Source organism: Palaemon carinicauda, chromosome 35, assembly GCF_036898095.1.
Source record: "Palaemon carinicauda isolate YSFRI2023 chromosome 35, ASM3689809v2, whole genome shotgun sequence".
NCBI lineage: Eukaryota > Metazoa > Arthropoda > Malacostraca > Decapoda > Palaemonidae > Palaemon > Palaemon carinicauda.
Genome location: NC_090759.1, coordinates 74,058,225 through 74,083,319, shown reverse-complemented (window position 1 = coordinate 74,083,319; position 25,095 = coordinate 74,058,225). Strand labels below are relative to the sequence as shown.

Here is a 25,095-nt window from a genome sequence, read left to right as displayed (position 1 = left end):
TTTATATAGGTATGCTGAAGATAATTATTTGTTCCTTAGTTTGCAATTTGGCTTTCGTAAAGGCCTTGGAGCATCTGATCCTCTTCTTACAATCTCCAATGCTGTACAGAAATTCCATGATTGTGCTCATTAAGTTTGTATGATTAGCGTGTATTTGAATGCTGCCTTTGTTTTTTAACTCTACAATTGTGAGTAGATATGTCTTTTCTTGGCAACATTATTGAAATTTTGAGTAATAGATAAAGAGTTATTGTTGATGGGCACCATAGTGAATATAGGAATGTGATATCTGGTGTTCTTAGTGTAGTGTTCTTGGCCCATTACTTTTCATACTAGACACACATGTGGTTTGGCCTACAGAAAAAAGCTTGTTGCAGATACAGATGATATTCTTTGCATCAATTCCATCTCCTGAATGTAGATCTGGAGTTGCTGAATCCCTTAATAGAGATCCATCTAAAATTAGTGCATGGTGCAAATTATGGGGAATGAAGTTGAACCCTAACAAATATCGAAGTATGATTGTATGTGTCTCCTCAACATCCAGATCTTGACATTAATAATGTTTCTTTGACTCTATACAATTCTTTTAAAATTTTATGTGATTCTTCATAGCAAATTCACTTTAAGAAACACATAGTCTTTTTTTTTCTTCAATTGCACAAAAATTTGGCTTATTGAGAAAGTCTTTTAGATTTTGGTGATAAATATATTCTGAAAAAGTTTCAATAGTCTCAGTCTGCCGTGTTTAAAGTATTGTACTCCTTTTTGATCTTCAGCTGCCTAATCTCATCTTGTTTTGTAGAACAAGAACTTGTGGTCTATTAAATTTTGTATTCTTGACGTAGGCCTAGATATTAATGTCTCAGTCGTTCAGTTGTTTATGGATGTTGCAAAAGATTTTTCAGAATTCTTATCCTTTGCATTCAGATCTTCCAAGGCAGTACCATCCTGCGCTTATTGCTCGGTATGCAGTTAATTCTAACAGACATGCCTTCTCCATCATAAGGCTCAATACAACACTATCCTATTAGTTTTATTCCAGCTATGACCAGGTTGTGGAATGAGCTTCCTGATTGGGCAGTTGAATTATCGGATCTTCAAATTTGTAGCGAATGGTTTTACGTTGAAAAGGCTGGCAGAAGTCTTTCTTCACAGTAACTATTTCCATATTAATGTTCCTCACTGGGCTATTTTCCCTGTTGGAGTCCTTGAGCTCATAGCATCCTTTTTTTCCAAATAAGGTTTTAGCTTGGTTGGTTATATGTGCATTAGGAGAGTACAGAAAATTCAATTAAAATTATTTTTTTTTTCCATATTCTACAAACGTCTCCCTTTCTGCAGTATAGATGGTTATATAAATTGGGGCTTATCTTAGTTTTAGTTGTTTTGAAAGATCAAACTTGTGTAAAATCTGCCTGTCCAAATCTTTGCCTTTTGGATGCTTAAAAAAAAAAAAATCTTACTTGCCCTAAAAACAATATTTGTTTAGTGCAATGTTTTGAGGTTGAAAAGTATATTAAATAAAAATTCACTTATGTGGGAACTCTTGCCTTACATAATTGTGGATAAAATCATTTAGAACCAGTTTTCTTCAGTACTGCAACATTTTTAGGATGAGAAAACAATTTACCATTATTTAGGAAATTAGTATGGAAATAATTCCCACCAAGACTTTGGATTTCAAAGCATTTAATAATATACTGTACTGTACAATGTTATGAGATTGTAGTTCGATTTAAATTAATGTGGTGTAATACATAAATAATTTAATTTTCTGGGGTTGAATATTTCAAAATTACAGATAAAGTTTTACTTTAAAGTTTGTAGTTTAATTTAATGTAGGTAGTAGGTTGGCCAGGGCACCAGCCACCCGTTGAGATATTACCGCTAAAGAGTTTGGGGTCTTATTACTGGCCAGACAGTACTACAATGGATTTTTCTTTTTGGTTACAGTTTATTTTCCCTTTGCCTACACACACACACATACACTGAGTAGTCTGGACTATTCTTTAATATCCTCCTCTGTCCTCATACACATGACACTGCAGATGACCAAACAATTCTTCATTACTTAACTACTGCACTGTAATTGTTCAGTGGGCACTTTCCTCTTGGTAACGGTCTCTTGTTCAGTGGCCACTTTCCTCTTGGTAACGGTAAAAGAGACTTTAGGTATGGTAAGCAGTTCTAAACTCCAAATTCAAACCATTGTTCTCTAGTCTTTGGTAGTGCTATAGCCTCTGTACTATGGTCTTCCACTGTCTTAGGTTAGAGTTCTCTTGCTCGAGTGTACACTCAAGCTCACTATTCTATCTTATTTCTCTGCCTCTAATTTTTTAATGTTTCTATAGTTTATATAGGAGATATTTATTTTACTGTTGTTACATAGAATATTTTCTTTTTTCTTTTTGGGCTATATTTTCCCTGTTGGAGCCCCTGGGTGTATAGCATCCTGCTTTTCCAATTAGGGTTGTAGCTTAGCAATTATTATTAATAAGAATAATAATGCGATACACATAACTAATTTTCTGGCTTTGAACATTTCAAAATTACAGATATATTACTCTAAAGTTTGAGTTGGTCATGCAGTAAATTGGTTTTCAGGAAGTTTACTCATCTTTTTCCATACTCTGAATACCCTGTGTCTTCTCCTTTCGCCTTTGTGGCACAAATTAATTTTGAATTTTAGTTTAGAATGAAGTCCAGCGCATTGGACAAATTTAGAATTAATTACCGAGAGGCTCCTATCTGAAAAGTGTACCTACACATTTTCTGCTGTTTTGTAGAATTTGAAAATTATGACATTAGGAATTTACCATGATTGAGGTCCGATTTAAAGTGCAGAAAAGGCTGCTCATTTTAACTCAAAACTGATCTGACTGTGTAGGGAGTTTAGTCAAGTTTAGCATTGATAGATTACAACACCTCATATTTACATTGAAGAATATAGCTATAGATGGCATAATTAACTAATTGTAGAATATAAATCATATGCACCCATAGAATTTTTTATTAATATTGTGTTTCACAGCTTCAAGGTAGAACTAAAATTTTGAAAACTTGCCTTGCTTAGGGAATGCTTCATTTCTATTTTATGGATGAGAATATTATTAAGAGAATATAAATTTAATAATCTAAATTTTATATATTTGAATTTAATTACTACCTGCCAAATCATGTAAATTTTTCGTAACTGTGATCATGATGGTATAACAAAATTACTGTTGTAGCCATGATATGCGAGCTTTGCTAGGTACAGTATTTAATTGAATAATGAGAAATATTAATGAAAGTGGAATTATCAATTTTCACTTTGAATTGGCATCAATTTCATATAACTTGAATCATTTCAACGTCACCCAGTTAGGTAATAGCCCAGCTGGGTTGTTGTAATTAATTTTGAAATTAGATGATGCACATAGCGATAAGTTTAGGAGGAATTAAGAATTGAAATATTTTGTTTGCTGAATTTTTATTTTTTTTTTCAGGGAACCAGAACAAGTTTTGAATACATCAAATCACACCTATTGTTGAATATATTAATTTCAAGAAAACTGACAACCAAGAATTAATATTACTACTGCATACATTAAAAAGAAAAGATTTCTTACATCAGAAGGAAAATTCAGCTTAAAGTATGCAATACTGAAAGCAAAAATATTATACCAAAACTCACTGAAGAATATGTAAAGGTAAGCAGAAATCTAAAAAAATATTTTTCAAATTACTTAATATAAATTAATATATTGAAAAAAATTGTTCTATGCCTTAGACAAATATTTTAGCCAATACTTCTAAATATTCAAATATTTGAAGTTTCAGCATCTTTTTTACCTCTTACCCCTGGCATTTATTATATAGATTTTATTATTCAGCAAAAATGAAAGTTTCAGCATTTTTTTTACCTCAGTCATTTATTATATAAATTTAATTATTCAGCAGTAAAAATAAGTCAGCTCAGATTTTTCACCCTTTAATAACTTTTTAACTATTTGAATCAGAAATACAGCAAAGTTCTCTAAAATGTCCTAAGTTTTAAACAGAATTAAATCTATATCAGTAATATTTTAAATGATCTTATACAGTAATTTTGAGAATCTGGGGTGTCTTGTTGAAAAATCAATTAAGAAATATACAAACTTGAGTCCTCCAATTTTCAATATTAAACTTACCCGATAATCATGTAGCTGTCAACTCCGTTGCCCGACAGAATTCTACGGGAGGGATACGCCAGCTATCACTATACTAGAAGGGGGTGTACTCACAAGCGCCACCTGTGGCCAGGTACTACAGTACTTGTTGTTGTCGCCACCTCACTTTTTCCTCTGTCGTGCTTCCGGCTAGACGTTCTTGGATACGCTTATGATTTTGGAGTATTATTCACGGTTTGGTGAAGTATTTCTCTAAATTTGCAGCTATTCGCTATACTGGAAACTTCTTTGTTAGCTTAGCTAGCGTTTGGAATTAATTTATTTTTTATGGTGACGAAGAGAGTATGAACTCTCTTTCACCTTTAAATGGCCGACCCTTCCCTTAGACGGAAGTGTTGGTGTCTAAGAGAGTATAGACTCTCTTTCTTAGTTTTGTTATAGATTTATTTTATATCTCTCCGCCTTTTATAGGCCTCTTCGATTAACTTACTTTTATTATAAACTTATTAAAATTAATTTTTATATTTGTTTATATTCGACCTTTCCTAATAGTAGGCGGTCTTTTCTTGGTACCGAAGTTAATTAACATTGAGCCCGTCATTTCGGTTTTACCTGTTAACATATTATGCTATTTTAATGTCTTTGAAAGAATTTCTTTGATAGTCTCGTACTGTTTTCAAAGTTGAACTAACGTTTTGTTTTGTCTCTGCAGTTGTTGACGTTCAGAACGTTCAACTTGCGCTCTATCGTTACGATAGAGAAAGAATTTTCACGGTGTCACGTTGCAGTAAGAGTAACCGTGTCTAGCGTTTTGTTCATTCTTTCTTAACTTAATGGTTTTAATTCTAATAAAGGAACTTTTCATTTTGGGAAATATTTCAGTTTTTTCCTTTAACAATAATATGTTTTAACGATATTTATGATTGGGCTCTTCTCTCAGGTTCTAAGTCAAGAGAGAGAGAGAGAGAGAGAGAGATAGAGACGGAGGGAGAAAGAGGAGGATAAACGTTTCATTCAAGCGAGTAACGTTGTTATCGTTTTTGCTCTTCTCCCTAGTCTCTTTAGGGGAAGAAGGTAAACGTTTCTAGAGTGATCTAGTGTTTAGTCTCTTTCCAGCCACTGAATTATTTATCTTTCATTAGATTTTTCTGTTACATTGTAATTCTGTTTTCGCAATTACTAACTTTTGAGAAAGGATAGAATTGCGTGTTTCAGGTACAAACCACTTAAAGTTTCGAGTTCAGTGAAATAAGTGCAAACAGAAAATCAAAGTGATAAGTGATTAGCGCAAAGTGTGTCAGTGTTGTGCGTGAGGGTACTTCTGTGCGTGCCAGTCGTCCTCCCAGTCCGGGACCTCTTGCAAGCTCCCAAGCCCAGGGGAGAAGCAATGTCGAAGGGCAAAAGGGTTCGGCAGGCCTTGATCGGCGCACAGAAGGATCCTCGGTGGTTGCGGGCGTGTCTTACAGAGACCGTCACTCCCACCCGCAGACGATTGAGCCCTTATTTTGCTCGTCTGCAGAAGAAATTTAGGGGAGAAAACGCTGGTCTCAGGTCTCAAGACCTCTTAAACGTAAAGTCCAGACCTATGCCAGACGTACGAAGTTAGAGTTCAAAGCTCTGACTCGCCGCAGTCATCAGTTGAACGCACTCCGCCTAAGAGGAGTAAGGTTCTGCTGCAACAGATCTCTGCTGTTAAGGCTTTACCTCAGCAGACTTTAGTGTCTGCCGACCCCAAGTTGACTCTACTGCAGTCCATGCAGTCACAACTTTCGGTCTTGATGCGTGAGTGTCGGGCTGAGAAGGTTGCGCCTCCGCCTGCGCTCGCTCCGCCTGCGCTCGCTCCGCCTGCGCTCCCTCCGCCTGCGCTCGCTCCGCCTGCGCTCCCTCCGCCTGCGCTCGCTCCGCCTGCGCTCGCTCCGCCTGCGCTCCCTCCGCCTGCGCTCGCTCCGCCTGCGCTCGCTCCGCCTGCGCTCCCTCCGCCTGCGCTCCCTCCGCCTGCGCTCGCTCCGCCTGACCGCAGTACCGCCTGCCAGGCGTACGATGTTGAGCCGCGTTATGAGTTTACTGATCCCAGTGGTGTGCAGCTCCCTCCGCCTTCCTTAAGGCAACCTCAGCAATGGGAACAGGAGGCTTATACCTCTCTTCCTCCGCTTCCACTTGCTGTTCCACCAGTGAGGCAACACTCGCTTGAGGTACAACAACCTCTCCCATCCATGAGTCAGTCTCCTCAGCTCTCGCTGCAGCGAGCTCAACCCTCCTCAAGGCAAGCACCTCAACACCTTAGCCTTGCGCCTCAGGAGCCTCAACTTGCGAGACATTTACTGCGTTCTGCGCAGCCACTACCTCATCGCTCTCAGCTCACACCGCAGGAACCTCAACTCGTTCCTCAGGAACTTGCTACTGCGCTTCCGCCAACCACTCAGCAAGCGCAACCCTTGAGTTCAGCCACTCATGCCAGGAGTCAGCCTCCTCCACCCATGCGCCTACCTTCTGCTACTTCTTTTGATCAGCCTTTGCAGACTGAGCCTCAGGTGTTCCCTCAACAGAGTCTTGAAGAGGAAACCACAACTATTGTTGTTCCAGCTCGTTCTGACTCTGCTGTTCAGCATACCTTACCTCCATTTTCAAACATTATGATAATGGAGGTTATTTGTATTACTTATTTAAAAATATATTTGTATTCCTTGCAATATATTTTTAACAAATCACAAAATATGGCAAAAATCATGAGTTATGAATGTAAGGTAATATTATGTTGATATTAAACCCCTTGCAAGCATGCATGTAGTAATGCAGTGTTGCCAACAGGGCGAGTTTCCCTTTCCGGAGGTGAAGTAGATTATAGTACATTTAGTGTAGCTTAATTCTACGATTATCATGCCGGCTATCAAATTCATCAACAAAACAGTCTAATCAATTCCCTCGGCACGTGCACTTTCAATGGACGGTAATGCGATATTACTCACTCTAGCACTGGTCATGGAATTTCTGAGAAATGTTACACGCTCTGCTTACCTTACAGCATGTTCTACATACAGCATGCTCTGCATACAGCATGCTCTGCATACAACAGGCTCTGCATACCTTACCGCATGCTTCTCAGTCACACATCTTTGGTTGTTGCCAACTCACTAGACTGTCAAGCAGTTTCTTAACGTTGCCTTCTAGTCTGCTGCGTTTGCACAGTGTAACCCTCACTGAGAGAACTTAGCTTTTCTCGGATATGGTCCCTGTAGATGAGAAAGTGCTTTTCTCCCTCCTTCTGATATTCCCTTGAGGACTCTGTCATTTGGAGAGGAGCCTTTAGCTGCGTAGCCTCCTATGGACTTTTATTTAAGCATAACATGCTTCCAGGGAAGGTAATGGTCCCACTTCAGTCGCTAATCCCGTCTGTTACCACACCTGCTCCCATAGTCCTTGAGCTGTGTTGCAAGACATGCAGTCCAAACTTAGTCCTTGTTAGAGGATTTTTTGTTTACGGAGTCAGTGTGTCACTGGGAAGACGTTCAACAACCAGCAGGAGTGACTTGTTGTGACGCAGTACGGCAACCTTAGCAACCCGATAAGTTGTCGTCTGTACGACCCAGACAGTCTAGACAGCTTCGGGTTGTCACTGTACTTCCTCGCTTCCCCATGGTTGACAGTTCACAGACTGTGCAGCAGTACCATGATCTTGTGTCCGGCTCCGTCAGACGACTGGCTTTTAAGAGCTCCCACAAGTCGTCGCTGTCTGGAGATTCTCAAATGGACTATGGATCTGACCAAGGAACTGGGCCTCCTGGTCAATTTTGAGGAGTCTTAGCTCGTCCCATCCCAGATCATTGTCTCCCTGGGTATGGATCTTCAGAGTCGAGCTTTTCGGGCTTTTCCGTCGGCCCCAAGGATCTTCCAAGCCCTAGAATGCATCCAGAGCATGCTGAGAAGGAACCGATGCTCAGTCAGGTAGTGGATGAGTCTAACAGGGACACTTTCATCGCTGGCCCTGTTCATCGTGTTAGGGAGACTCCACCTCCCCCCCCTTCAGTATCATCTAGCTGCTCACTGGATAAAGGACATGACGCTAGAGACGGTCTCAGTTCCTGTTTCCGAAGAGAGAAGGTCTTCTCGCGTGGTGTAAGAACAGCTTTCTTCTCAAGGAAGTCTACCTTTGGCTGTTCAGAAACCCGACCGCCGTCTCCTCTCGGACGCATCAGACACGGGCTGGGGTGCGACTTTGGACGGATAAGAATGCTCGGGAACATGGAATCAGGAGCAAAGGACACTTCACATCAATTGCAAGGAGTTGTTGGCGGTTATTCTGGCCTTGATAAACTTCAAGTCCCTCCAGCTTAACAAAGTGGTGGAGGTGGACTCTGACAACACCACAGCCCTGGCTTACATCTTCAAGCAGGGAGGGACTCTTTCGTGGAAGTTGTTCTAGATCGCAAGGGACCTCCTCATCTGGTCTAAAGATCGAAAGCTCACGCTGGTAACGAGGTTCATTCAGGGCGGTATGAATGTCATGGCAGATCACCTCAGCCGCAAGGGTCAGATCATCCCCACAGAGTGGACCCTTCACAAGAATGTTTGCAGCAGACTTTGGGCCCTTTGGGGTCAGCCAACCATAGATCTGTTCGCTACCTCGATAACCTAGAGACTCCTGTTGTATTGTTCTCCGATTCCAGACCCAGCAGCAGTTCACGTGGATGCTTTTCTGCTGGATTGGTTCCATCTCGACCTGTATGCATTCCCGCCGTTCAAGATTGTCAACAGGGTACTTCAGAAGTTCTCCTCTCGCAAGGGACACGGCTGACGTTGGTTGGCTCCGCTCTGGCCCGCGAGAGAATGGTTCTTAGAGGTACTGCAATGGCTGGTCAACATTCCCAGGACTCTTCCTCTAGGAGTGAACCTTCTACGTCTACCTCACGTAAAGAAGGTACACCCAATCCTCCACGCTCTTCGTCTGACTGCCTTCAGACTTTCGAAAGACTCTCAAGAGCTAGGGACTTTTTCGAAGGAGGCAGCCAGAGCGATTGCCAAAGCAAGGAGAACATCCACTCTCGGAATCTATCAGTCTCAAGGGGAAGTCTTCCGTAGCTGGTACAAGACCAATGCAGTTTCCTCAACCAGTACCACTGTAACCCAGATTGCTGACTTCCTGTTATATCTAAGGAAAGTAAGATCCCTTTCAGCTCCTACGATCAAGGGTTACAGAAGTATGTTGGCAGCGGTTTTCCGCCACAGAGGCTTGGATCTTTCCACCAACAAAGATCTACAGGACCTCCCTAGGTCTTTTGAGACCTCAAAGGAACGTCGGTTGTCCACTCCAGGCTGGAATCTAGACGTGGTCCTAAGGTTCCTTATGTCATCAAGATTTGAACCTCTCCAATCAGCCTCTTTTTAGGACCTCACGTTAAAAACTCTTTTCCTCGTGTGCTTGACAACAGCTAAAAGAGTAAGTGAGATCCACGCCTTCAGCAAGATCATTGTTTTCACATCTGAAACGGCTACATGTTCCTTGCAGCTCGGTTTTTGCTAAACGAGCTTCCTTCACGTCCTTGGCCTAAGTCGTTCGAGATCCCAAGCCTGTCCAACTTGGTGGGGAATGAACTGGAGAGAGTACTTTGCCCAGTTAGAGCTCTTAGGTACTTTCTAAAAAGGTCTTAACCTTTTCGAGGACTATCAGAAGCCTTATAGTGTGCTATCAAGAAACCTTCTTTTCCAAGTTCTAAGAACTCAGTTTCTTACTATTCAGGCTTCTGATTAGAGAAACACATTCTCATCTGAAGGAAGAAGACCTTGCTTTGCTGAAGGTAAGGACACATGAAGTGGGAGCTGTGGCTACTTCTGTGGCCTTCAAACAGAGCCATTCTCTGCAGAGTGTTATGGATGCAACCTATTGGAGAAGCAAGTCAGTGTTCGCATCATTCTATCTCAAAGATGTCCAGTCTCTTTACGAGTACTGCTACACCCTGGGACCATTCGTAGCAACGAATGCAGTAGTAGGCGAGGGCTCAGCCACTACATTCCCATAATCCCATAACCTTTTAACCTTTCTCTTGAATACTTTTTATGGGTTGTACGGTCGGCTAAGAAGCCTTCCACATCCTTGTTGATTTGGCGGGTGGTCAATTCTTTCTTGAGAAGCGCCCGAGGTTAAAGGTTGTGATGAGGTCCTTTAGTATGGGTTGCAGCCCTTGATACTTTAGCACCTTTGAGTTGATTCAGCCTTCCAAGAGGAACGCTGCGCTCAGTAAGGAAGACGATCTTATTAAAGGCAGAGTAACGGTTCAAGGTCGACTTCCTTACCAGGTACTTATTATTTCATTGTTATTGTGGATAACTGATTATATGAAATACAGATGCTCCCCTACTTACGAACATTCGAGTTACGAACAACGGTACATACGAACACAAATTGAAGGAAGTCCAAACATGTTCGTAAACATCCGTAGATTTCATTTCAAGTTAAATTCTCTCTCTCTCTCTCTCTCTCTCTCTCTCTCTCTCTCTCTCTCTCTCTCTCTCTCTCTCTCTCTCTCTCTCTCTCTCTCTCTCTCTCTCTCTCTCTCTCTCTCTCTCTCTCTCTCTCTCCGTATTTTGATTTTTAATGCAGTTAAATCTTCACATTTCTTTGAAAATTATTAAAAAAAAATTTATATCCTTATTCGATGTTTCAATTAAGGGAATAGTAACGGATCGGAAGAAAACCACTTGATTTGCCTCTCGCCTTCCGTCAGAAGAAATATAACGTCATCAGACTTTTGGCATTTTTTTTTTTATTTCTTAACATATTAGAAATATCTTCAAGATGAATATTACATCAGCGCCAATATGTTACAGAAAATCAGTTTCCCTACAGTTCTTATTATTAGGTATCATGCGAAATCATTGTAGCTCTTTCTGTGTGTGTGTGTGTGTGCTCGCTCTGTCAATCGCATACGGGTAGTTAATTCTAAAGCTTCATACAGTATTCAATTTTTCGTTCAATATTAAGCCTTCATATTTCATTAGACATTATTGTGTTTAATTGTGGTTTATTAAAGCACGTTCATATTTTTTTTTTTAATTTCTCGAGCATTTCAATAATCAACAATTACTTTTGATTTACTTTTGGTTGGGAGATCAGCTGATCTCAAGGTGACGCTGCAGTATTACGATTATGCGCACATATAGTACGAATAACACTGATTTATATAATTTTCTTGATATTCGAAATCTCTTCATAGTGAATATTACAACAGCGCTAATATATTATAGGGTATCACATTTTCCATACAGTTCGTTGATAGACCTTATTATTAGTTATAAACGGAATACGCAACCCCCCACCTCTCTCTCTCTCTCTCTCTCTCTCTCTCTCTCTCTCCCTCCGTATTTTGATTTTTAATGCAGTTAAGTCTTCATATTTCTTTGAAAATATTAAAAAATTCTTTATATCCTTATTCGATGTTTCGATTATGGGAATAGTAACGGATCGGAAGAAAATCACTTGATTTGCCTCTCGCCTTCCGCCAGAAGAAATATAACATCAGACTTTTTTTTTTCTTAACTTTACGGTAAGTTGTAGGCTACTAATCTCATAACTAATGATACAGACCACTAAAACACTTGATATCGTTACTCGGTGTTTCGATTATGAGAATTCTGTAATAAGATTACTCGGCAACATAATGAAAGGAAATCTTTCGGTTTGTCAGCGCTCTTCCGCCAAATACATGACGTCACAAGATACGTGACGTATACTCTACAAAGAATGATTCCGTCGGTCAAAATTGAAATAAAACAATTCAGTAAACTAACCTCTCTCTCTCTCTCTCTCTCTCTCTCTCTCTCTCTAACATACGTAGTACAGTACTGTACGTATTCTCTCCATTTTATTAAGTGTTTTTTTCAGTACAAACCAATACAGGTTACTTATACAAGCCTTAAACATACTTAAACATACTTATATAAACCTTCAATATACTTATACAGTACTGTATATGCCTTAAACATAAATTATAATACAAAATATGGCACTGAAGCAACTTACGAACAGTTTGAACTTACGAACGATCGTTCGGAACGTAACTCGTTCGTAAGTTGGGGAGCGTCTGTACGGGATACTTAGCTATCCTTTAGTCTTGTACACTGGTTTTTCACCCACCCCCCTGGGTGTGAATCAGCTACATGATTATCGGGTAAGTTTAATATTGAAAAATGTTATTTTCATTAGTAAAATAAATTTTTGAATATACTTACCCGATAATCATGATTTAATTGACCCACCCTTCCTCCCCATAGAGAACCAGTGGACCGAGGAAAAAGTGAGGTGGCGACAACAACAAGTACTGTAGTACCTGGCCACAGGTGGCGCTTGTGAGTACACCCCTTCTAGTATAGCGATAGCTGGCGTATCCCTCCCGTAGAATTCTGTCGGGCAACGGAGTTGACAGCTACATGATTATCGGGTAAGTATATCCAAAAATTTATTTTACTAATGAAAATAACATAATTGAGTACAATATCAACTAAGCTAGAAGCAGCCACTGAAGCTTTTATAGAGGTTACTGGTGTGGAGGTAGGCCCTGCCCTCCGAAGAGGCAACTGAGTACAAATTAATAAAACCTCTGTTCCTACAGAATACAAACCTTTGTCCTTTAGTTGGGAAACTTATTCTTTAGTGGGAGGAATTCTCTATAACCAACTTGTCCAGGAAATATTTAAGGCACTTTCATCTTGCTCATGGGTGAAAACAATGAGAAAATAAGTTAACTGAATTAATAAAAAGTTGTCTGAATGCAAGGTCATTTATAAGAAATGGGTATGCAAGAAATAAGTTGAAAAGGCTGTTGATCTTGCCTCTCATTCTATTCTAGACTTATTATTTCCTAAAGAATTTGATGAATAACTACCACCTACAAATAAATAAAGTTTCTATGTTGTTGTTGTTGTTGTTGTTCTTTGTCAGGTGAACAACAACATAGAAACTTTGTTATTTATAGACGCCGGTCCTCAAGACCTGTGTCACTTAAAAAGTTTCTCCTGAAAGCGAGGCAGACATGAAATCTGAATTCATGCAGTTGAGTCCAAGATGGTATTCCCATCTCCTCACTTCCAGGAGAGTACTTATCTTGCAAGGAAAAACTACTAGAAAGACTAGGTGTACATGGCTCTCTTCTTCTGGGGCTGAAAACCAAGTGTTTTACTGGCCTTGCAGTACAGAGAAGCAAGTCATGATCTCTGACAGCTCCACTTGTAGATTATGAGAGAAGGAATTAAAATACAGTAGTAAACAGTACAGTCGACTTCATTAATTCCGGTATACTTCATGGGAAGCTAAGGAGATATCAGTGTGCCAGAATTAATGAAGGCAACTGTACAGAGTTTTTTGTTCAACTGAATGGCAAGCGAGTTGCTAGAATATGATTCCCCAAGAGCATTTTGCCTTTCCATCATGCAAGGATGTTGGGGGCCTCTGAACATATGGTATCCCAAACGAGTGAGCATATCTGCTAGTGCATACCTCTTGCCTAGGGACCCTCGCTGACAGCTCTGCCAGGTTCATACTATAAATGTGAACCTTCTTTACTGTCTCATAGGTTTTGTTAAACAGTGCCACAAATGGTTTTGTTGTTGCCCAATTAAGTACTGATAGGTCTGTCCAATTGTTAGAAATCTTAAAATGGTAGCAATGCTGCAAAGGTACCAGGCAATTTGATATGCTGGAGTTTTTCTAACTTGATACATATTCCATGTAACTGACGCAATCTTCACGTGCACCCCACCATCTCTCCTTCAAGATGTTTATGAAGGTCTGCATTCCTGAAGTTGAGGAGGTCCCTTAATGAGGTATTCATTGTTCAGTCACCAGGGTGGAAGTCAAATTTTTATTCTAGAACCAGATGGTAAGACAATCCTCAATTCTTTACTAGGTGATGCTGCAGACAAGATTGGTGAGAAGGCCCCAAGGAGAAATGCACTTTGCCCCCAAAAATTCAGTCGCATAAGACATTGCCATTGTCAGTCTAGAAATTCTTGCTTGTGCAGATACAGTAGAGTTAGTTGCACTACCTTCATGATTCCAGTACTATGATAGTCTGGTGGGAAGACTAAATACTGCCATGGCTATAGGTATTCCAAAGTAGGGCATCCTCTACTTGGGCGTTGGATCGGAATTTTCTGATTAACCACAATCAGTTGATTGTGGCGAATGAGTGTGTGTATCATGAACCTTTCTCATGGGAAACTCCATGTTCAAGTTAGTTCAGCATACAAATCCAATTGGAGTATGACTAAGTATAGATGAGCACGAGCACTAGGGGAGTGGTAGTCAGTCAAGATGCATAGAGCTTTTAACTGGTACATCACTTTCCCAATGATGATACAGAGATGCTTACAGAAGGATTAGTATCCTTCAGGGAGCACAAAGTCTTCCTTCCTTATGACAGAGTGTACAGCTGCTTGCAGTCTCCATCTTAAAGGATGTCAGGAGGAAGGAGAAACTTATTTAACTTAACCTATATACAGCCACCATTTGAAGAGGCAACTTAAGGAGGGGAGACAACAGTTTAGGATGATTTTGGTAATTATTCTTTGTACTTTTGTCTCTGCTGCTAAATTTAAGTTTGGATGGTAGGTATGGAATGTCATCGGTGGAGGGAGAGAGTTTATAAAAGTAGGTGGTGGCCGTCGCAGAGGATGGGATGTTCTCTGCTCTACATTGGTGCCGCTTTGCTGAACAGTGCTTCATATGCATTCCTCTCTTGCGGCAGCTGTAGGAGGGGCTGCAACATCATGAAGGAGTTTCCTTTAGCAGACTTTAAACATGTGATGGGGTTCAAGGTTCCGAATCTCTGCCTTTGGATGGCCTGGGCATTTGAAGATAATTGCTCTATGGTATAGGGATTCCTCCTATGGGAAAAGGGCTGCTGTCTCCAACACCGGAAGTTTTCAGTAGGTGTCTTACCTAGTGTGGTTGGAGGCAAGAGCTTCCTCCACTTTAGGGTCCAGTTGATCAATGGGTTTGGTGACTGGATCAAGTCTGTACAAATCTTCCTCTTCTCTGTATTTGCCAAAATCTGGTTTATGGGGTTTTTAAGGTACCACACCAGACCAGTGGTTGATACAGGAGGCTACTTAAGATTGGGCATGGCGTTGGGCTCGAGTATAATTCTCCGTCAACTTGGAGCACTCACAAATCAGACAGGAACCAAAGCAATATCCCAACGAGGAAGAAGGGAGGCTGATGTGCCCCTATCTTTCATGCTGGGAGAAGTAAACTAAAACTAAGCAGTAGGTGCTTAGCCTGTAAGGAGCTAGTGGAAAGTGGCCGCAAGCAGAGCGCACATGCATTATGCGAGAACTTTCAATAATTGTTTGTGGGAAATGTCTTTTATCAGTGGGTGTAGAATAGCCTAGCAGATGATCTCGCAGAGCGGTCCTGGGAAGTTTCTATTCCTTAACACGTGGAAGTGTTGGAAGATCCCTGTGCTTTCATAAGTGCTCAGAGCGTGGACACATTTTGTATTGTGGACTGTGTATGGAAGGGTCTCTGCATATTGCAAAATTACTGCATGCAGACTAAGGTGCTGCAACGAAGCAGGCAACACTAGCTTTGCATCCCAAAAGTTTCATAACAAAAGGCACATGGGGCCTGAACACATGGAAGAAAAATCAAATGGTAATGGAGCATGTGTTGTGTAGGTGCATGGACAGGTGTCAAAGCCATCTTGGATGAGAAAATGGAAACGCTCACCCTCTTCGAGTGAGGAAAGAACTCTAAGATTAAACGGGCAAGGCAATCAATACAAGTTCCACTTCAACCGAATTTCACTTAATTCAGGGTTATCATTTTAGGAGAGATCCTGAAGTGTTCCTCTAAAACAGGAGATGGGAGGGTCAAGAGGGCAGAATATTTCATCCTGACCAACTGTGCATTTGCTTATTATTATTCAAAGAGCACCTTTTCCAGAAGCATGAATGCTTTTCGAACTTACTGACAGACCTTCATGCAGCTAGGCAAGTTTCCTGGTTTGTACCATGCTCTGTTCCGGGTACATACCTCCATGTACGTAGAGAAATTTATCTATGATCTTAAATTTTTATTTTATTTTCCCAGAGTATCATCATTCACAGGGTTAGCCTAAGACTGCATTTAATAAGACGCAGAATGCGCATGCCATTATTTCTTTCCAGTGTGGAATAGTTTTCGGCCTACTACCATCATTATGAGATAGTGCACAGGTAGCGCGAGGGCACAGGTAGCTCAAGCAGAGTTTGCTGAAACTACAGTAATTACTGATGCAGTTGTTTTAGGCATGGACTTGCCATCTCTCCTCCTCTCTCTCCCTCTCTTGTGAGAGATCAGTCTAACAACTAAGGGGAAGAGTGGCAATGCCTTTCATCCATACCAACTGTGCAAGTGCTCAATCTCCTTAAGAATGAGTACCAGTACAGTCTTTTTCTTTGTCTGCATCATGAAGAAGTTGCTCATTCTCTAAGGAGATTGAGCACTTGCACAGTTGGTCTGGATGAAGGGCGTTGCCATTCTTCCCCCTATTCCTGACAACTGACCGATTTCTCACGAGAGAGAGAGAGAGAGAGAGATTGCAAGTCCATGCCTAAAACAATTCCATCAGTAATTACTGTAGTTTCAGCAAACACTACTTGAGCTACCTGTGCACTATCTCGTAATGATGGTAGTGGGCCGAAAACCTGCGCCATTGCGCTACCTGTGCACTATCTTGTAATGATGGTAGTGGGCCGAAAACTATTCCACACTGGAAAGAAATAATGGCATGCGCATTGTGCGTCTTACTAAATGCAGTCCCCTAGTCTGACTCTGTGAATGATGATACTCTGGGAAAACGGAATCAAAGTTTAAGATCATAGATAAATTTCTCTACGTACATGATGGAGGTATGTACCCGGAACAGAGCATGGAACAAACTAGGAAACTTTCCAAGCTGCATGAAGGTCGGTCAGTAAGTTTGAAAAGCATTTAGATTTTCTCATCCAAGATGACTTTGATACCTGTACATGCACCTAGACAACACATGCTCCATTACCGCGTAATTTTTCTTCCATGTGATCTGGCCCCATGTGCCTTTTCTTATGAAAATTTCGGGCTGCAAAGCTCGTGTCGCCTGCTTCATCGTGGCACTTTAGTAAGCATACAGTAATTTTGCAGTGAGCACCAGTACCATATACTGAATAATCTCCCACAAGCGGGGAGAGATAGGTCCGATTCATGCACACTATCCAATCTATCCATTTTCCTAGATTTTTTGTCTTCTACTTTTCTTCCTGTTTTTGTCTACTTTTTCTTCTTCTATAAACCAAAGTGCAAAGAATTTAATGACAATGAGGCAGAGGAGGGAGATCTAACTAAGGTGAGGTAGAGAAACAAAGTTTGCCTTCAGAGAGGTCATGCAGACCGTGATGAAGAAACGGCACTTCCATGTGGTACGCTGTTAGTGTCTTTTTTGAGATATGAAAGACACTACCAGGAGGAGTTGTGAAGAAGGGCAGTGCCTCACCCCTTAACACAAGGTGGCAGCAAAACCTCCTTTTAACACTGATGAATACTAATTTCCGTAAGTTCACCTTTTGTTGTCGTTAAGCCACACTAGCGAGGAAATAATAAAAAATGCTGCCCAACAGGAAAAAGCATGTTGTCGATAATGGCGATTTGCACAAAAAACTGTTGCTTCTTTAGATTATCCAGAAACAACTGCATACCATTGGCTTCTTCCTTTAATATCCCTCAATCAAAATTATGAGGCAGCAGAGAAGTATTGAATGTGCTGTGGCCAAAATCAAAGTGAATGCCTATTAGGTGGACGAGACCTACCCAATATACACCAGCAACTCTGAAATTGTAATAGCAATAAAGGACAATAGTATTAGTGTAGGAACTTTACTAGAAAGAACTTTTAATTGGAAATTCAGTCTTTTCTTGTCTAGCATTAAATACTTAATCAAATATTGTGTTTTTAAAAACCTAATTATAACAGTTGCTGAACGAGAACTCATTAATTCAAAGAAACACATTTATTTTTAAGTATAAAATTGCTTCGGCTTACTTGAAATATCAGACGTTACTTTAAGAGAATCTTTAGATTTAAAAAAAAAAAAAAAAAAAAAATGCTACTCAAGAAAATAATGCTTGGGAAAATCCTACAGTAAATACATACATAAAGACTAGCTTTTATAAACGTATTACAAACCTTTGGAGCTTTTGAAATAAAAGAAATCCCATAATTATTACCACAGCAACCAAGCCTCAATTTTGGAAAATATTTACAATTAAACTTTAAATATCCCATTAAAAGTTTTATTGTTAGTTCCATAAAAAAAAAAATTGCATCAGACATTTACTGATAAAACTATCAACATCATTCCTTAAATTATGAGAAAGAAAATTGAATGAAACTCACAGTTAAATGGTAGTTCACAGGTTCCTTCCCCTTTATCATTTTAAATCTTTGATGAAAAAAAAACCTCTTTTCAGTATCGCATAATTCTTGAATTGTGTAGGTTATGTTTTTTCCAAGACTTGAAATCTGTAATGAATAAAATTATTTTTACATACTGTATAACAATTTACATGAATCCACAAAACTATTTAGGGCATTCATCTTTACTTTGAACTAGGGATATATCAGAACTAAGAAAAGTTTAAATTGAGGGGAAAATCTGAAAAGTTCAATACTAATAAGGCTCTAAATCTTTCATATCATTCTTTCAGGTGCATCTACTGTACCGTATATGACCAGCCTCATATGCACCTACCCGGTGTAAGTTGGAACAGAGGTCATCCATACAACGTTGCCAGAACCACAGGAATTCTTTAACTTTGGTCGTAGCAAAACAGCAAATGAATACAGTAATCCCATGGAAATGAAGAGGGTTTGTATTAGAGTATGAACAAACCATTAAACCCTTCCTACCAGGCACCTCAAACCTATAGATTAAGTGTTATAGATAGAGTAATAGTTTCATCCATTTCCATTTTTATGAATACCAGTCTGTAATGCTTAAACTGGTATAATGTATACTGGTAATTTCATAAGGTGGCTTTGTTAACACTTACTACAATACGAGTTGTGCATAAGCTAAGCTCAAATTACTATGCTAATTGTGTGTAATGTAGTTTTATATATCAATGAGAGAAAAGGAAAAATTTTTGAAATTTACAGCATTGAATACACAAAGAACCAGATTTAGTTTGCTAATACTTCTGAGAAAAATGTTATTTTTATTAATAAAATAAATTTTTGAATATACTTACCCGGTGATTATATAAGCTGCAGCTCTGCTGCCCGACAGAAAAACTCTTCGTTCAAAATACGCCAGCGATCGCTATGCAGGTAGGGGGTGTACATCAACAGCGCCATCTGTCGAGCAGGTACTCAGTACTCAATGTAAACACAGAACCAATTTTCTCCTCGGTCCACTGGGTCTCTATTGGGGAGGAAGGGAGGGTCCTTTAATATATAATCACCGGGTAAGTATATTCAAAAATTTATTTTATTAATAAAAATAACATTTTTCAATATTAAACTTAGCCGGTGATTATATAAGCTGATTCACACCCAGGGGGGTGGGTAGAGACCAGCATTACTTGTTTACATTATTATGAGCTAAGTATTTTGTATTTCATTTTAGCAGTTATTCAAAATAACAAACATAAAATAAATAAGTACCTGGTAAGGAAGTCGACTTGAACAATTACTCTGCCTTTTTAAGTACGTCTTCCTTACGGAGCCTCGCGATCCTCTTAGGATGCTGAGCGACCCCTAGGATCTGAAGTATCAAGGGTTGCAACCCATACAACAGGACCTCATCAAAACCTCTAATCTAGGCGCTTCAAAGAAATGACTTTGACCACCCGCCAAATCAAGTAGGATGCGAAAGGCTTCTTAGCCTTCCGGACAACCCAAAAACAATAATAAAACATTTCAAGAGAAAGATTAAAAAGGTTATGGAATTAGGGAATTGTAGTGGTTGAGCCCTCACCCACTACTGCACTCGTTGCTACGAATGGTCCCAGAGTGTAGCAGTTCTCGTAAAGAGACTGGACATTCTTAAGATAAAAAGACGCGAACACTGACTTGCTTTTCCAATAGGTTGCGTCGATTATACTTTGCAGAGATCTATTTTGTTAAAAGGCCACGGAAGTTGCGACAGCTCTACTTCGTGTGTCCTTACCTTCAGCAAAGCTTGGTCTTCCTCATTCAGATGGGAATGAGCTTCTCGTATTAACAGTCTGATAAAATAGGATAAAGCATTCTTTGACATAGGCAAAGATGGTTTCTTAACTGAACACCATAAAGCTTCAGACGGGCCTCGTAAAGGTTTAGTTCGTTTTAAATAGAACTTAAGAGCTCTTACAGGACATAAGACTCTTTCTAGTTCATTTCCAACCATACGATAAGTTTGGAATATCGAACGATATTGGCCAAGGCCGAGAAGGCAGCTCGTTTTTGGCTAGAAAACCAAGTTGTAGAACATGTAGCCGTTTCGGATGAGAATCCGATGTTCTTGCTGAAGGTATGAATCTCACTGACTCTTTTAGCTGTGGCTAAGCATACCAGGAAAAGAGTCTTTAAGGTGAGATCTTTCAGGGAGGCTGATTGTAGCGTTTCGAACCTGTCTGACATAAGGAATCTTAGTACCACGTCTAAATTCCAACCAGGTGTAACCAAACGACGCTCCTTCGTGGTCTCAAAAGACTTAAGGAGGTCCTGTAGATCTTTATGTTGGAAAGATCTAAGCCTCTGTGACGGAAGACTGATGCCAACATGCTTCTGTAACCCTTGATAGTGGGAGCTGAAAGAGATCGTTGTTTCCTCAGATATAAGAGGAAGTCAGCTATTTGAGTTACAGGGGTACTGGTCGAGGATACGGATACTGACTTGCACCAGTTTCGGAAGATTTCCCGCTTCGATTGGTAGACTCTAAGGGTGGATGTTCTCCTTGCTCTAGCAATCGCTCTGGCTGCCTCCTTCGAAAAGTCTCTAGCTCTCGAGAGTCTTTCGATAGTCTGAAGGCAGTCAGACGAAGAGCGTGGAGGCCTTGGTGTACCTTCTTTACGCGTGGCTGACGTAGAAGGTCCACCCTTAGGGGAAGTGGTCTGGGAACGTCTACTAGCCATCGAAGTACCTCGGTGAACCATTCTCTCGCGGGCCAGAGGGAAGCAACTAGCGTCAACCTTGTCCCTTCGTGAGAGGCGAACTTCTGCAGTACCTTGTTGACAATCTTGAACGGAGGGAATGCATATAGATCTAGATGTGACCAATCTAGTAGAAAGGCATCTATATGAACTGCTGCTGGGTCCGGGATTGGTGAGCAAAATATTGGGAGCCTCTTGGTCATCGAGGTTGCGAAGAGATCTATGGTTGGCTGGCCACAGGTGGCCCAAAGTCTCTTGCATACATCCTTGTGGAGGTTCCATTCTGTTGGAATTATTTGTCCCTTCCGACTGAGACAATCTGCCATGACATTCAAGTTGCCTTGGATGAACCTCGTTACTAGTGATATGTCTAGACCTTTTGACCAGGTGAGGAGGTCCCTTGCGATCTCGTACAACGTCAGAGAGTAGGTCCCTCCTTGCTTGGAGATGTACGCCAAAGCCGTGGTGTTGTCCGAGTTCACCTCCACCACTTTGCCTTGAAGGAGAGACCTGAAGCTTTTCCAGGTCAGACGTACTGCCAGAAGCTCCTTGCAGTTGAAATGCATTGTCCTTTGACTCGAGTTCCATAATCCCGAGCATTCCCGACCGTCTAATGTCGCACCCCAGCCTACGTCCGATGCGTCCGAGAAGAGAACGTGGTTGGGAGTCTGAACAGTTAGGGGAAGACCCTCTCTAAGGTTGATATAGTCCTTTCACCAAGTCAGACAAGACTTTATCTTTCCGGAAACCGGGATCGAGACCGCTTCTAGCGTCTTGTCCTTTTTCCAGTGAAAAGCTAGATGGTATAGAAGAGGACGGAGGTGTAGTCTTCCTAGTGACACAAATTGATCCACGGATGACAGTGTCCCTACCAGACTCATCCACAGCCTGACTGAGCAGCGTTCCTTCTTCAGCATCTTCTGGATGGATAGCAGGGCTGGGGGCTGATCGTCTTGTTCAGCAACGTCCTCATCAGAGGGTTCCTCATCCGAAACTGATGAGGAAACGGCAACGGAGTGGGCAACGTCTGACTCGCTGAATCCGGTCGCACTGGTGGATGCGTGACAGAGCCGGACGCAATATCATGGAACTGCTGCACAGTCTGTGAACTGTCAACAACCATGGGTGCGCGAGGAAGTACAGCGTCAACCCGAAACTGTCTAGACCGTCTGGGTTGTGCAGTCAACACCCTACCGGGTTGCTGAGGTTGACGCACTGCGTCACAACAAGTCACCTCTGCTGGTTGTTGAACGTCCTGAACGTCAACAACCACCTCCGAGCGTCGCTTAACGTCAACGTGCGACTGGCAACCCACACTGGGTCGCATCGGTGGAGGAACCACCTCAACTGGCAGACGCGAGTAGGTTACCTCAGCGTCAACAGGGCGCACAACCGACCGGTTGGAAGGTTGTTGGCCAGAAGGAGGAACCACCTCAACTGGCAGACGCGAGTAGGTTACCTCAGCGTCAACAGGGCGCACAACCGACCGGTTGGAAGGTTGTTGGCCAGAAGGAGGAACCACCTCAACTGGCAGACGCGAGTAGGTTACCTCAGCGTCAACAGGGCGCACAACCGACCGGTTGGAAGGTTGTTGGCCAGAAGGAGGAACCACCTCAACTGGCAGACGCGAGTAGGTTACCTCAGCGTCAACAGGGCGCACAACCGACCGGTTGGAAGGTTGTTGGCCAGAAGGTTCTTCTCCGCATTTAAGTCCTGTATCAAGGACGCAAGCTTGGACTGCATGGCTTGCAGCAAAGCCCATTTAGGGTCTACGGGAGCAGGTGTGGCAACAGACGGGGTTAGCGACTGAGGCGGAACCGTTTACCATCCCTGAAAGCCTTGTTATGTGTGACATAATAGTACAGCAAAACTTCAAAGGCTTGACAAAAGCTGAGAAGTTGACCTGAAAACAACTTGGAGTGTCTCCTGGCTAGGCGCCAGGGCGAGTCTACCAGAATTGAGAAGTCTATCTGGGCAGAGGCATGAACTCCCAAGCCGAGAACTTCTCTCGTGTCATATCAGACTCTCGCTCTATAAGCCAGTTTAAAAGAAGGGAAATCAAAGGCTGTATCCCTAAAAAACTCCTCCTGGTGCAAAAACCAGTCGCCTAGCCAACGTAACGCTCTCCAGGAGAGCGAGAGAGCACTAGCTTAAAAACAACGGCTTCGAAGTAGCTAGGCCTAGTGTAAGTTCTGACGTTAGGCGAACGAGGAGCAGCAGTTACAAGATCCGGACGAAGATCCTTAAAAAAATCATCATGATTTAATTAAAGTCCATAGGAGGCTAAGCAGCTTAAGGCTCCTCTCCATCTGACAGAGTCCTCAAGGGAATATCAGTAGGAGGGAGAACAGCAACTTCCTCATCCACAGGAACCTTGTCCGATAAAAGCTAGGTTACCTCAGTGAGTCTCTCACTGGTGCATAAGTAGCAGACCAGAAGGCAACGTCATGTAACTGCTTGACAGTCTGTGAACTGTCAACCACAACAGGTGTGTGAGGACATACAGTGTCCACTCGAGACTGCTTTGACTGTCTAGACTGAGCAGTCAAAATAACTCTAGAATGCGGAAGTTGACGCACCGCGTCAAAACAAAACAACTTACTGTTGTTGTACCACGCGAACGTCAACGGAAGATTCCGTGCGTCGCTGAACGTCAACATGCGGCTGGCAGGGTACACTGGAACGCATGGGTGGCGGGACTCTCTTGGAGTGCGGGAGAAGGTCGCCTCAGCGTCCACAGGACGCACAACCGTGGTTGGTTGTAGGCTAGAGGTTGGTGCAGCGTCAACCTTCTCCGCACGAAAGTCCTGCATCAACGATGTTAACCGAGACTACATGGTCTGCAGCAAAGACCACTAGTGTCTACAGGAGCAGGTGCGGCAACAGACGGTCTGACTGCCTGATGCGGTACCGCTTTGCCTCTCTTAGGAGGTGAGCAGTCGTCGGAAGACTGCAGCGAGTCCGAACTGACCCAGTGGCTACAACTGGGCCGTTGGACTTGCGCGGAAAGGACTGACTTGCGCTTAATAAGCCGCGAGACCTTGGTCCATGGTTTCTTACGAGAAACCTCTTCCGCAGACGAGGAATAAATGGGCTCTCTCGTCTTAGAGTGAGTGGGGCAATCTTGGGTAGATACGCCCGAAACCACAGAGGGAAAATAATAAAAAATGCTGTCCAACAGGAAGAAGCATGTTGTGGATAATGGAAGATTTGCACAAAAAACTGTTGCTTCTATAGATTATCCAGAAACAACTGCATACCATTGTCTTCTTCCTTAGGAACCAGTCAAAATTATGAGGCAGCAGAGAAGTATTGAATGTGCTGTGCCCAGAATCAAAGTGAATGCCTATTAGGTGGACGAGACCTACCCAGTATACACCAGCAACTTCTGAAATTATAATAGCAATAAAGGACAATAGTATTAGTGTAGGAACTTTACCAGAAAGAACTTTTAATTGGAAATTCAGTCTTTTCTTGTTTAGCATTAAATACTTGATCAAATATTTTTTGTTTTTAAAAGCCTAATTATAACAGTTGCTGAACGAAAACTCATTAATTCAAAGTAACAGTTTTTATTTTCAAGTATAAAATTGCTTCGGTTTACTAGAAATATCAGACATTACTTTCTCTTAATCTTTAACTTTAGATTTTTTTAGAAAGCTTGGCACAATGCTACTCAAGAAAATAATGCTTGGGAAAATCCTACAGTAAATATATACTTTTAAAGAGTAGCTTTTATAAACTTATTACAAGCATTTGTAGCTTTTGAAATAAAAGAAATCCCATAATTATTACCACAGC

The 25,095-nt window shown here is 41.4% G+C and overlaps 1 long non-coding RNA gene across 1 annotated transcript in view; it reads left to right on the top strand.

Annotated features, from left to right (window-relative positions):
• LOC137627550 (uncharacterized) overlaps positions 1 to 19,285 on the top strand; it is a 325,984-nt gene extending 306,699 nt beyond the window's left edge. The window contains exon 3 of the long non-coding RNA XR_011041188.1: positions 18,868 to 19,285. This is a non-coding gene — a long non-coding RNA (uncharacterized lncRNA). The remainder of the gene's footprint in view (positions 1 to 18,867) is intronic.
• The last annotated feature ends 5,810 nt before the right edge of the window (positions 19,286 to 25,095 follow it).